At 36.3% G+C, this 8,822-nt stretch overlaps 1 non-coding gene across 1 annotated transcript; it reads left to right on the top strand.

Moving 5' to 3' along the window:
- The first annotated feature begins 7,255 nt into the window (after positions 1–7,255).
- On the top strand, positions 7,256–7,327 carry TRNAS-GGA (transfer RNA serine (anticodon GGA)). The gene has a single exon. It is a non-coding gene; the product is annotated as a tRNA-Ser (tRNA).
- Positions 7,328–8,822: the final 1,495 nt, after the last annotated feature.

The raw sequence follows: 8,822 nt of genomic DNA, 5'->3' as shown, positions 1-8,822 counted from the left end.
CTATGGCAAAAAAAGAAAAGGAAAAAAAAAAAAGTTAGAAGTACTGATTCATTTGTCAAAAGCTTTTTTCTCCTTGGGAGAAAAAACAGCAATGATACTATACATGGGTCTTTGAAAATTAAATAAAGCACATTTTAAAATAAACATTTTAAAGTATCCTGGTTCATGTTTATTTTCTCTTAGTGGTATTCTAGTAAGTTCAATTATAGGTAAAATTGTGGCCCTTCTGTTCCTTTCTTTTTAAAAATAATCTCATGGTAGTTCTAACAGCATTTTGGTTTTAGATAATTTCTTATCCCACCACATTATTTGTGCTCAGTGGCTCAGACATGTCCCACTCTTTACAAACCTGTGGACTGTACACCACCAGGCTCCTCTGTCCATGGGATTTTTCAGGCAGAAATACCTGAGTGGGTTGCCATTTCCTTTTCACAGGGATCTTCCTGACCCAGGGACGGAACTGTCTTTTGCAATGGCAGGCAGGTTCTTTACCACTGAGCCACCTGGGAAGCCCACCACATTAAGTCCACTTTTTACGCTCAAGACTTTTTGTCTTGTTTATAGCTTCTGTTCCTGTGTTTCACCATTCCTGTCCTTGTTCATCCAGTTTGGTCATTATTTAAATTTGTTTCCACTCTGGCACTTACTGAGTAGCAGACACTAAGAAAACATATAACTACTTGCTTGTTGTGATGGAAACAGAGTTTACACTTTTTACTTGATGTTCTACTCTATATTAATCTGTCCTGGCTTATTTTGCCAATGTAGCCTCAGGAATGAAGCCAACAGTCTTTTTTAGTGTTGATTTCTTTTTACATCCATTTCTCAAAGTCCAGCTTTCTCACTTCCAGAATGGGTGGGTCCCGAGTCTTACAGAACTCATTTCAGGTCTTGCTAATGGAGCTGGACATAAAAGCAAGAGTGCTGGCTCGTGATCCAGCTCCTTAGAGCCTTGATGGATGCTGGCCCCAGCTCCTTCTTTTCTGATCCTGATTTCAGCCGTTAGTGAGAGGAGCTCTACCTCGTGCAATGAATGGAGCTGGAAAAAAGATGCTCTTGCCATCTAGCTGTTAGGATGTTAACCCTTGGAAAGCTTTTAGTTTCTTTGCTGTCTTTTCTAGTTTCTTAATTTCCACTTCTCTTTTTTCATAACTTGGGGCAGTTACTTAACATAAAAATATAATGGTTTATTTCCTAAAAACTGCTTTTCTAGGAGAGAAGTCTCCTTTTTAATACTAACTAGATAACTATGTCATGCACCTTGTATATGTCATGCCGAGGACTTAAATCCATATCCATATGACCAAAATAACTAAACTGGTATGTTTTCTTGATAGTTTGGCATTATAAGAACTAAATCCATATGACACATACATAGTCTGCTTGGCTGACTTTTGCAAAGTCTGAAAAAAGTAAATAAAATGATGGGAGCAATTCAAATGCCTAAATGGCAGCATCTCAATATTTTCTATGTGTTTCAGTTTAAGAAGGAACATATATTCTTTCACTACTTCGAATAGAGTTATCTTCTATTTTATTGAAAATTTAAAATTTTAATGCAGATTTATAAAACCTGTAAGAAAAAACTGGCTCACTGTCTCCTTCTGGGTTAAATATTAAAACTAAATTACCAAAATCTGAATGCTTTTGCAAAAAGTCTCAAATATTTTACAAGGTCATACTGCTGATGTGTGACAATAAATATAGCTCTGATATCCTGAAACCCAATTTAACACTTTTTAAGCTAATCAATACTGCTCTTCAATTTTAAATGCATTTCTCTACATTATAAATGAGGTGAGAGTTAGTATATAAGTGGTTAGTCAAAAAGTATGGCACAAGTCCCCTTGGCAACTGCCCATTTCCTTGACTCCACAGCTATGCACTTCACGAGGGTGTGCCAGAACTGCGGGCCAAAGAAGGGTCAAGCGTTTGGGGAAAACAGGTGTTACTTAGACCATTTTACCTGACAGCAGTGAGCAGTGAGGTCACTGACCCAGTGGAAGGAAAACAGATCTGACATCACTGGCAAGCTGTACCTGTGACCTGTGTTGCCCTTCCCTTTTCCATTCATTTCCTTTTCAATTCACCCTAAATCTTTTGCTTTTTACCAACATGAGGGAGAAAGTGCCTTTGCTTTTAGGCCCTAGAAGAACTCAAGCCTGAAGATACCTTGGGGAATCCTGAAATTTCAAGATAGGATTAAAAATTATATATTAGGCCAGTGTTTGAAGATTCAGTGATAAGTTCTGACTTCTATCAAGAGGTATAAATAAAGTGTACAGATGAATTAGACAATGAAACATCTTTTTTCTTCTTTTTAGTACACTTTGGCCTTAATTTTCTTAAAACATGAAATAGACACAATGTTTTATTTTTATTTGATTTCTTATCTATTTATTTTTCTTCCAATTTCTCTATTTCTCAATCTTTCACACTCAGGCTCACCTATACACACATTCACGTGCACACCATCATATTTCCTTTTTTGAATAGAGGAGCAGGTTTTATACAGATTTTTCAAGATTTTTATTTGAGAGTGTTATTACCCTTGAATGTTGAGCATACTTTATAATATTTCTTGAAAAATAGTTGTAAGTCATTTTCCTACTTATGCTTATTGCAGAAAATTAGAATATTCCCGCTTTACATTGTATTATTCAGCTTCTTTTAAAGTAGCAATCCTCTATATAAATGCCATCAGAAGTTGCTGTGACAGTAAATAATTTTATAAAATATTTAAAAGTAGATATTTCACTAGATACTCCTAATAATGTTATATAGCTTATGTACCTGGCATCCTTCTAATACTCTAGAGCATTTGTAAAGACAACTGGGAATTTTTGCCAACTATTGAGTTTAAACCCACTACAGCATATTATATTGCTTGAGTAATACCAGTATAAGTGGAAAAAAATGTAAAGAGTGTATCAATGCAAATAGTAGTTAAAAACACTATGATGTACTGTGATGAAAAGGCAATGTTACGAATATCAGTGGGTATATTCTAGCAATTAGACAACTGTTTTTTGTAATGCAATAGACCCATTTAATCCACATCTGTCAGATTCAGACCTGAAAAGCTAAGAGAAAAAGTAAAGGCAATGATTGTAGATTTTTTCACATTTTTAGGCAAATTTTATTGGAAGAATTTTAAGTTTTCTACTTTTTTTGGAAAAATGAGAAATATCAATTGTTTTCCATAAAATAGACTTTATTTTTGCATTTGACATTTAGTTCATACATGTTTCTTTGTTTTACTTTTTAGGCTCAACTTTCCTGCATAACTAAGAATTTGCAACTTGGATAATGACAAGAATCACATCTGCACTGAAATCAGTTGTTTGGTAAGTGGGGCAGAAAATACTTGATAAATTATTTTATCTGCAGTAAACTCTAATGATCACAATTTATCTATGGTTTTGTCAAAGATTCTTAAGAAAATTTCTAAGTATCATTTAAGATTATTTTGTCAAAACTGCTTTGCATTCTGGCAAGATAGGGGACCTGCTTATTATGAATATGTTTAATCCATTGTGTTTAAAGGCCCTTCTTGAGCAAAAAGCAGAAAAGACTAAAAATACATGCATTTGTATAATCCATTTTGAATCTAGTACTTTAACTTTTCATCAAAGTCAAGATTGAAGCAAAATACTTCTAATAGATCTTATCAAAAATTAAACTTCACTTGTCCTATTCTGTCGGTTTGCTAAAACAGATTGCCAGAGACCAGGTAGCTTATAAACAAAGGGAATTTTTGCTCATAGTTCTGTTGTCTGGCATGTTCAAGAGTAAGGTGCTGGCAGTTTTGTTTTCCAGTAAGAATTCATAAGCCGTCATCTTCTCACTGTGTCCTCCCTTGGCAGGGCAGCAAGAATGTCTCTGTGGTCTCTTTCATAAGAGCACTAGACCCAGTTGTGAGAGCTCCTCTGTCATGATCCAATCACTTCCCAAGCCCTGCTGCTGAATAGTATCTTATTTGGGTTTCAACATATGAATTTTGGGAGTGGGGGATGACACAGTCAACCTATAGTATCACTCTTTGTTAACATTTCTTTCATCATTTAATTTATAAACATTAGGAATTAAAAAGCTCAAGATGTTTTACTTCAATTAAACATGCAATCTTCCTTAGAGAGTAAGAACTTCCCAAACACCTAAGTATTCTCTATTATACTTGGCCCTTGGCCTCTGTTTTTCTTTCCGTTTAGCATTTTCTGTTAAGAAGTTTTTTGGCTAAAGACTGAAAAATAAAATTGACTGCAATTTTAATCTTTGATAGTATCAAATATGTAAACATCCTCGATATATTATTGTTATTGGTTAAATCTTTTAAAAAAGGATGACAAAGCAGTGAGCAATAGTATATAAAGCATTTAGAAAGATTGTGAAGAAATCAAAGAAATTAAGATATAGAAATAAAGTATAAGAAAATAAAAGGTTGAGAAAGAGAAAACGCAATAAAATGTAAATGAATTAATACTGAGTGCTAATCATTTACTTAATTCTTATTGGACAGCTATTGCATTCAGGTATGACCTAAATCAAATCCCTTATGATTATGCAGTGGAAGTGAGAAATAGATTTAAGGGCCTACATCTGATAGATAGAATGCCTGATGAACTATGGAATGAAGTTTGTGACATTGTACAGGAGACAGGGATCAAGACCATTCCCATAGAAAAGAAATGCAAAAAAGCAAAATGGCTGTCTGGGGAGGCCTTACAAATAGCTGTGAAAAGAAGAGAAGTGAAAAGCAAAGGAGAAAAGGAAAGATATAAGCATCTGAATGTAGAGTTCCAAAGAATAGAAAGAAGAGATAAGAAAGCCTTCTTCAGCGATCAATGCAAAGAAATAGAGGAAAACAACAGAATGGGAAAGACTAGAGATCTCTTCAAGAAAATTAGAGATACCAAGGGAACATTGCATGCAAAGATGAGCTCGATAAAGTACAGAAGTGGTATGGACCTAACAGAAGCAGAAGATATTAAGAAGAGGTGGGGCAAGAATACACAGAAGAACTGTACAAAAAAGATCTTCATGACCAAGATAATCATGATGGTATGATCACTGACCTAGAGCCAGACATCCTGGAATGTGAAGTCAAGTAGGCCTTAGAAAGCATCACTACGAACAAAGCTAGTGGAGGTGATGGAATTCCAGTTGAGCTATTCCAAATCCTGAAAGATGATGCTGTGAAAGTGCTGCACTCAATATGCCAGCAAATTTGGAAAACTCAGCAGTGGCCACAGGACTGGAAAAGGTCAGTTTTCATTCCAATCCCAAAGAAAGGCAATGCCAAAGAATGCTCAAACTACCACACAATTGCACTCATCTCACACGCTAGTAAAGTAATGCTCAAAATTCTCCAAGCCAGGCTTCAGCAATATGTGAACCGTGAACTTCCTGATGTTCAAGCTGGTTTTAGAAAAGACAGAGGAACCAGAGATCAAATTGCCAACATCCACTGGATCATAGGAAAAGCAAGAGAGTTCCAGAAAAACATCTACTTCTGCTTTATTGACTATGCCAAAGCCTTTGACTGTGTGGATCACAAGAAACTGTGGAAAATTCTGAAAGAGATGGGAATACCAGACCACCTGATCTGCCTCTTGAGAAACCTGTATGCAGGTCAGGAAGCAACAGTTAGAACTGGACATGGAACAACAGACTGGTTCCAAATAGGAAAAGGAGTTCGTCAAGGCTGTATATTGTCACCCTGTTTATTTAACTTCTTTGCAGAGTACATCATGAGAAACGCTGGACTGGAAGAAGCACAAGCTGGAATCAAGACTGCTGGGAGAAATATCAATAACCTCAGATATGCAGATGACACCACGCTTATGGCAGAAAGTGAAGAGAAACTAAAAAGCGTCTTGATGAAAGTGAAAGTGGAGAGTGAAAAAGTTGGCTTAAAGCTCAACATTCAGAAAACGAAGATCATGGCATCTGGTCCCACCACTTCATGGGAAATAGATGGGGAAACAGTGGAAACAGTGGCAGACTTTATTTTTCTGGGCTCCAAAATCACTACAGATGGTGACTGCAGCCATGAAATTAAAAGACGCTTACTCCTTGGAAGGAAAGTTATGACCAACCTAGATAGCATATTGAAAAGCAGAGACATTACTTTGCCAACAAAGGTCCGTCTAGTCAAGGCTATGGTTTTTCCTGTGGTCACGTATGGATGTGAGAGTTGGACTGTGAAGAAGGCTGAGCACCAAAGAATTGATGCTTTTGAACTGTGGTGTTGGAGAAGACTCTTGAGAGTCCCTTGGACTGCAAGGAGATCCAACCAATCCATTCTGAAGGAGATCAGCCCTGGGATTTCTTTGGAAGGAATGATGCTAAAGCTGAAACTCCAGTACTTTGGCCTCCTGATGAAAAGAGTTGACTCACTGGAAAAGACTCTGATGCTGGGAGGGATTGGGGGCAGGAGGAGAAGGGGACAACAGAGGATGAGATGGCTGGATGGCATCACTGACTCGATGGACATGAGTCTGAGTGAACTCCAGGAGTTGGTGATGGACAGGGAGGCCTAGCGTGCTGCGATTCATGGGGTTGCAAAGAGTAGGACACGACTGAGCAACTGATCTGATCTGATTGCATTATAAAAGCTGATCTATTTCTGATTTGCCACTAAGAAATTTGTAATGAAAATTTTTCTGATATTAAATATTTTATATCAAAGTATGGCTGTATATAGAAAATTTCTAATACAGAAAAATGTCTAAATAGAAATTTTTTTAAATATTTAATCATATTCTTGAGTACAAATACTGCTAACACTTAGCATCTTGTCTTTTCTTTCTGTGCACATATGCTGTTTTTATTGATTTGCAAATATAAATATTGAGTTTTATACTCTGCTTTTAAAAGTTAATTCAATTTAAAATTATTTTCCATTATATTAAATATGTAAAATATAATCTTAAATGACTGATATTTTAACAAATGTATGTGTCAAAATTTATTTAACCTTTCCCCTACTCTTGGGCATTTAGGTTGCTTTCAGTGTTTTATTGCTTTAGGTGAGGTTGCAATCAATATTCTCATTCACAAATCTTTGGTTTGCTTCATCACATTTCCACAAAATAAATCCCCAAAAGTGGAACTATGAGTGTAAAACTGATATCAGCAAAATTACATCAACTCAAATGTCTCCAAGTAGTTTGAAATTATGCCTGATTCTTGCTTCTTATTAAGCATTTATATTCCTTCTCATATTATAGTAGCTCTTTTGAATTATGGAGCTTCCCTGGTGGCTTAGAGGTTAAAGCATCTGCCTGGAATGCAGGAAACCCAGGTTCGATCCCTGGGTGGGGAAGATCCCCTGGAGAAGGAGAATGGCAACCCACTCCAGTATTCTTGCCTGGAGAATCCCATGAAGGGAGGAGCCTGGTAGACTATAGTCCATGGGGTCGCAAAGAGTCAGACACAACTGAGAGACTTCACTTTTGAGTTATAAGGTTTTTTAATTGCTTGGAAAGAACTTTTTGCATGTTAATAATATATTATTAATCTCTTTTTGATTTTAACATTTCCTCAAACATCATTTCCTTTTATTGTTGTTTATATTAACATTGACTGAACTCAAATCCCTGGAGTTTTCTATATTTTTTAAAAAATGTATTTTTTAATTAAAGTATAGTTGATTTGCAATGTTGTTTTAGTTTCAAGTGTACAGGAAAGTGATTCAGTTGTTTGTATATATGTATATGAAAAAGGTGACGGTTGAATAAAGATCTGAAATGAAGAAAGCAAATCACGTAAATATTAAAGTTCCCATTATAGAGGAAAAGGAAAGAGCAAATTTGAAGGTAGTGAGTTGGGAACATGACGGTTTGTTTGACAATAACAGAGAGGCTGATGCAGTTACAGGGTAATGCTGCCCTGGCAGGGGAGGGAAAGTTTAGGTGTGTCAAGCTCAAAGAGGTGTTAGGGGACCAAAGTCCAAAGGATATGCTTTATAAAGTCTGTGGGCTTTTACTTGTGTAGAAAAGGAAAATTTGAGCATAAGAACATGGTGATATATTCTGCATTTTCATGGAATTCCTCTAACTGCAGTGAGGCATAGACCATAGGGACAATGAGGGAGCAAAGAGACCAGCTGAAAGTTTGTATAATAATCTGAATGGGAGATAATGGTGGTGTGATTTGAGGCAGCAATGAATGGGAAAACTCAAACATTACGGATAGCTGAAATACAATGGATAGCAAGAGTTGACCACTGGATTTGGCAAAATAGAGTTCATTGGTGACCCAGTTTTGATGTAGTTTGGCAAAAGTGTTTTGGAGTGTTTCAAATGGAAATAGGAAGAGAACAATGAGGGAGTAGATGTCTTCAGAGGAGGAATTTTGCCATAAACAAAAGGAGAGAAATTGGGCAGAAGTTGGAGAGGGAATTGGGGCCCAGAGATGGAAGAGCTGTAGAGAAAATAAGATGCATGATACGACAAAGAGGAAAGCATTGTTTGAATAATAAAATTGATTCGGCCATATGTGATGCAATTCAGTGGCCAAATGAAGGAACTGGCCTTATGTGATAATAAGGACAGTTCATCAACAGAAATAGAAGAAAAGGCAAAACATATAGTCACTAAAGCAGGTTGCTAGAATTATGAAAAAAATAAGATAAACTTGTAGAAATTCTCTTCTATGGTTTTTTACTAAGTCAATTCTGTGAGCAAACATGGGGGAGGAAATACTAGGAGGTGGAGGTGTGAAGAAGTCATCATTCTATGGTGATGGAGAGAGTGGAGTGAATGAAAATATAGTGTCATTGAGCACTTAGAACACAATTGAGACTTGTGATTATAAGT

Source organism: Bos javanicus, chromosome 9, assembly GCF_032452875.1.
Source record: "Bos javanicus breed banteng chromosome 9, ARS-OSU_banteng_1.0, whole genome shotgun sequence".
Lineage (NCBI taxonomy): Eukaryota > Metazoa > Chordata > Mammalia > Artiodactyla > Bovidae > Bos > Bos javanicus.
This window is presented reverse-complemented; position numbering and strand designations above follow the sequence as displayed.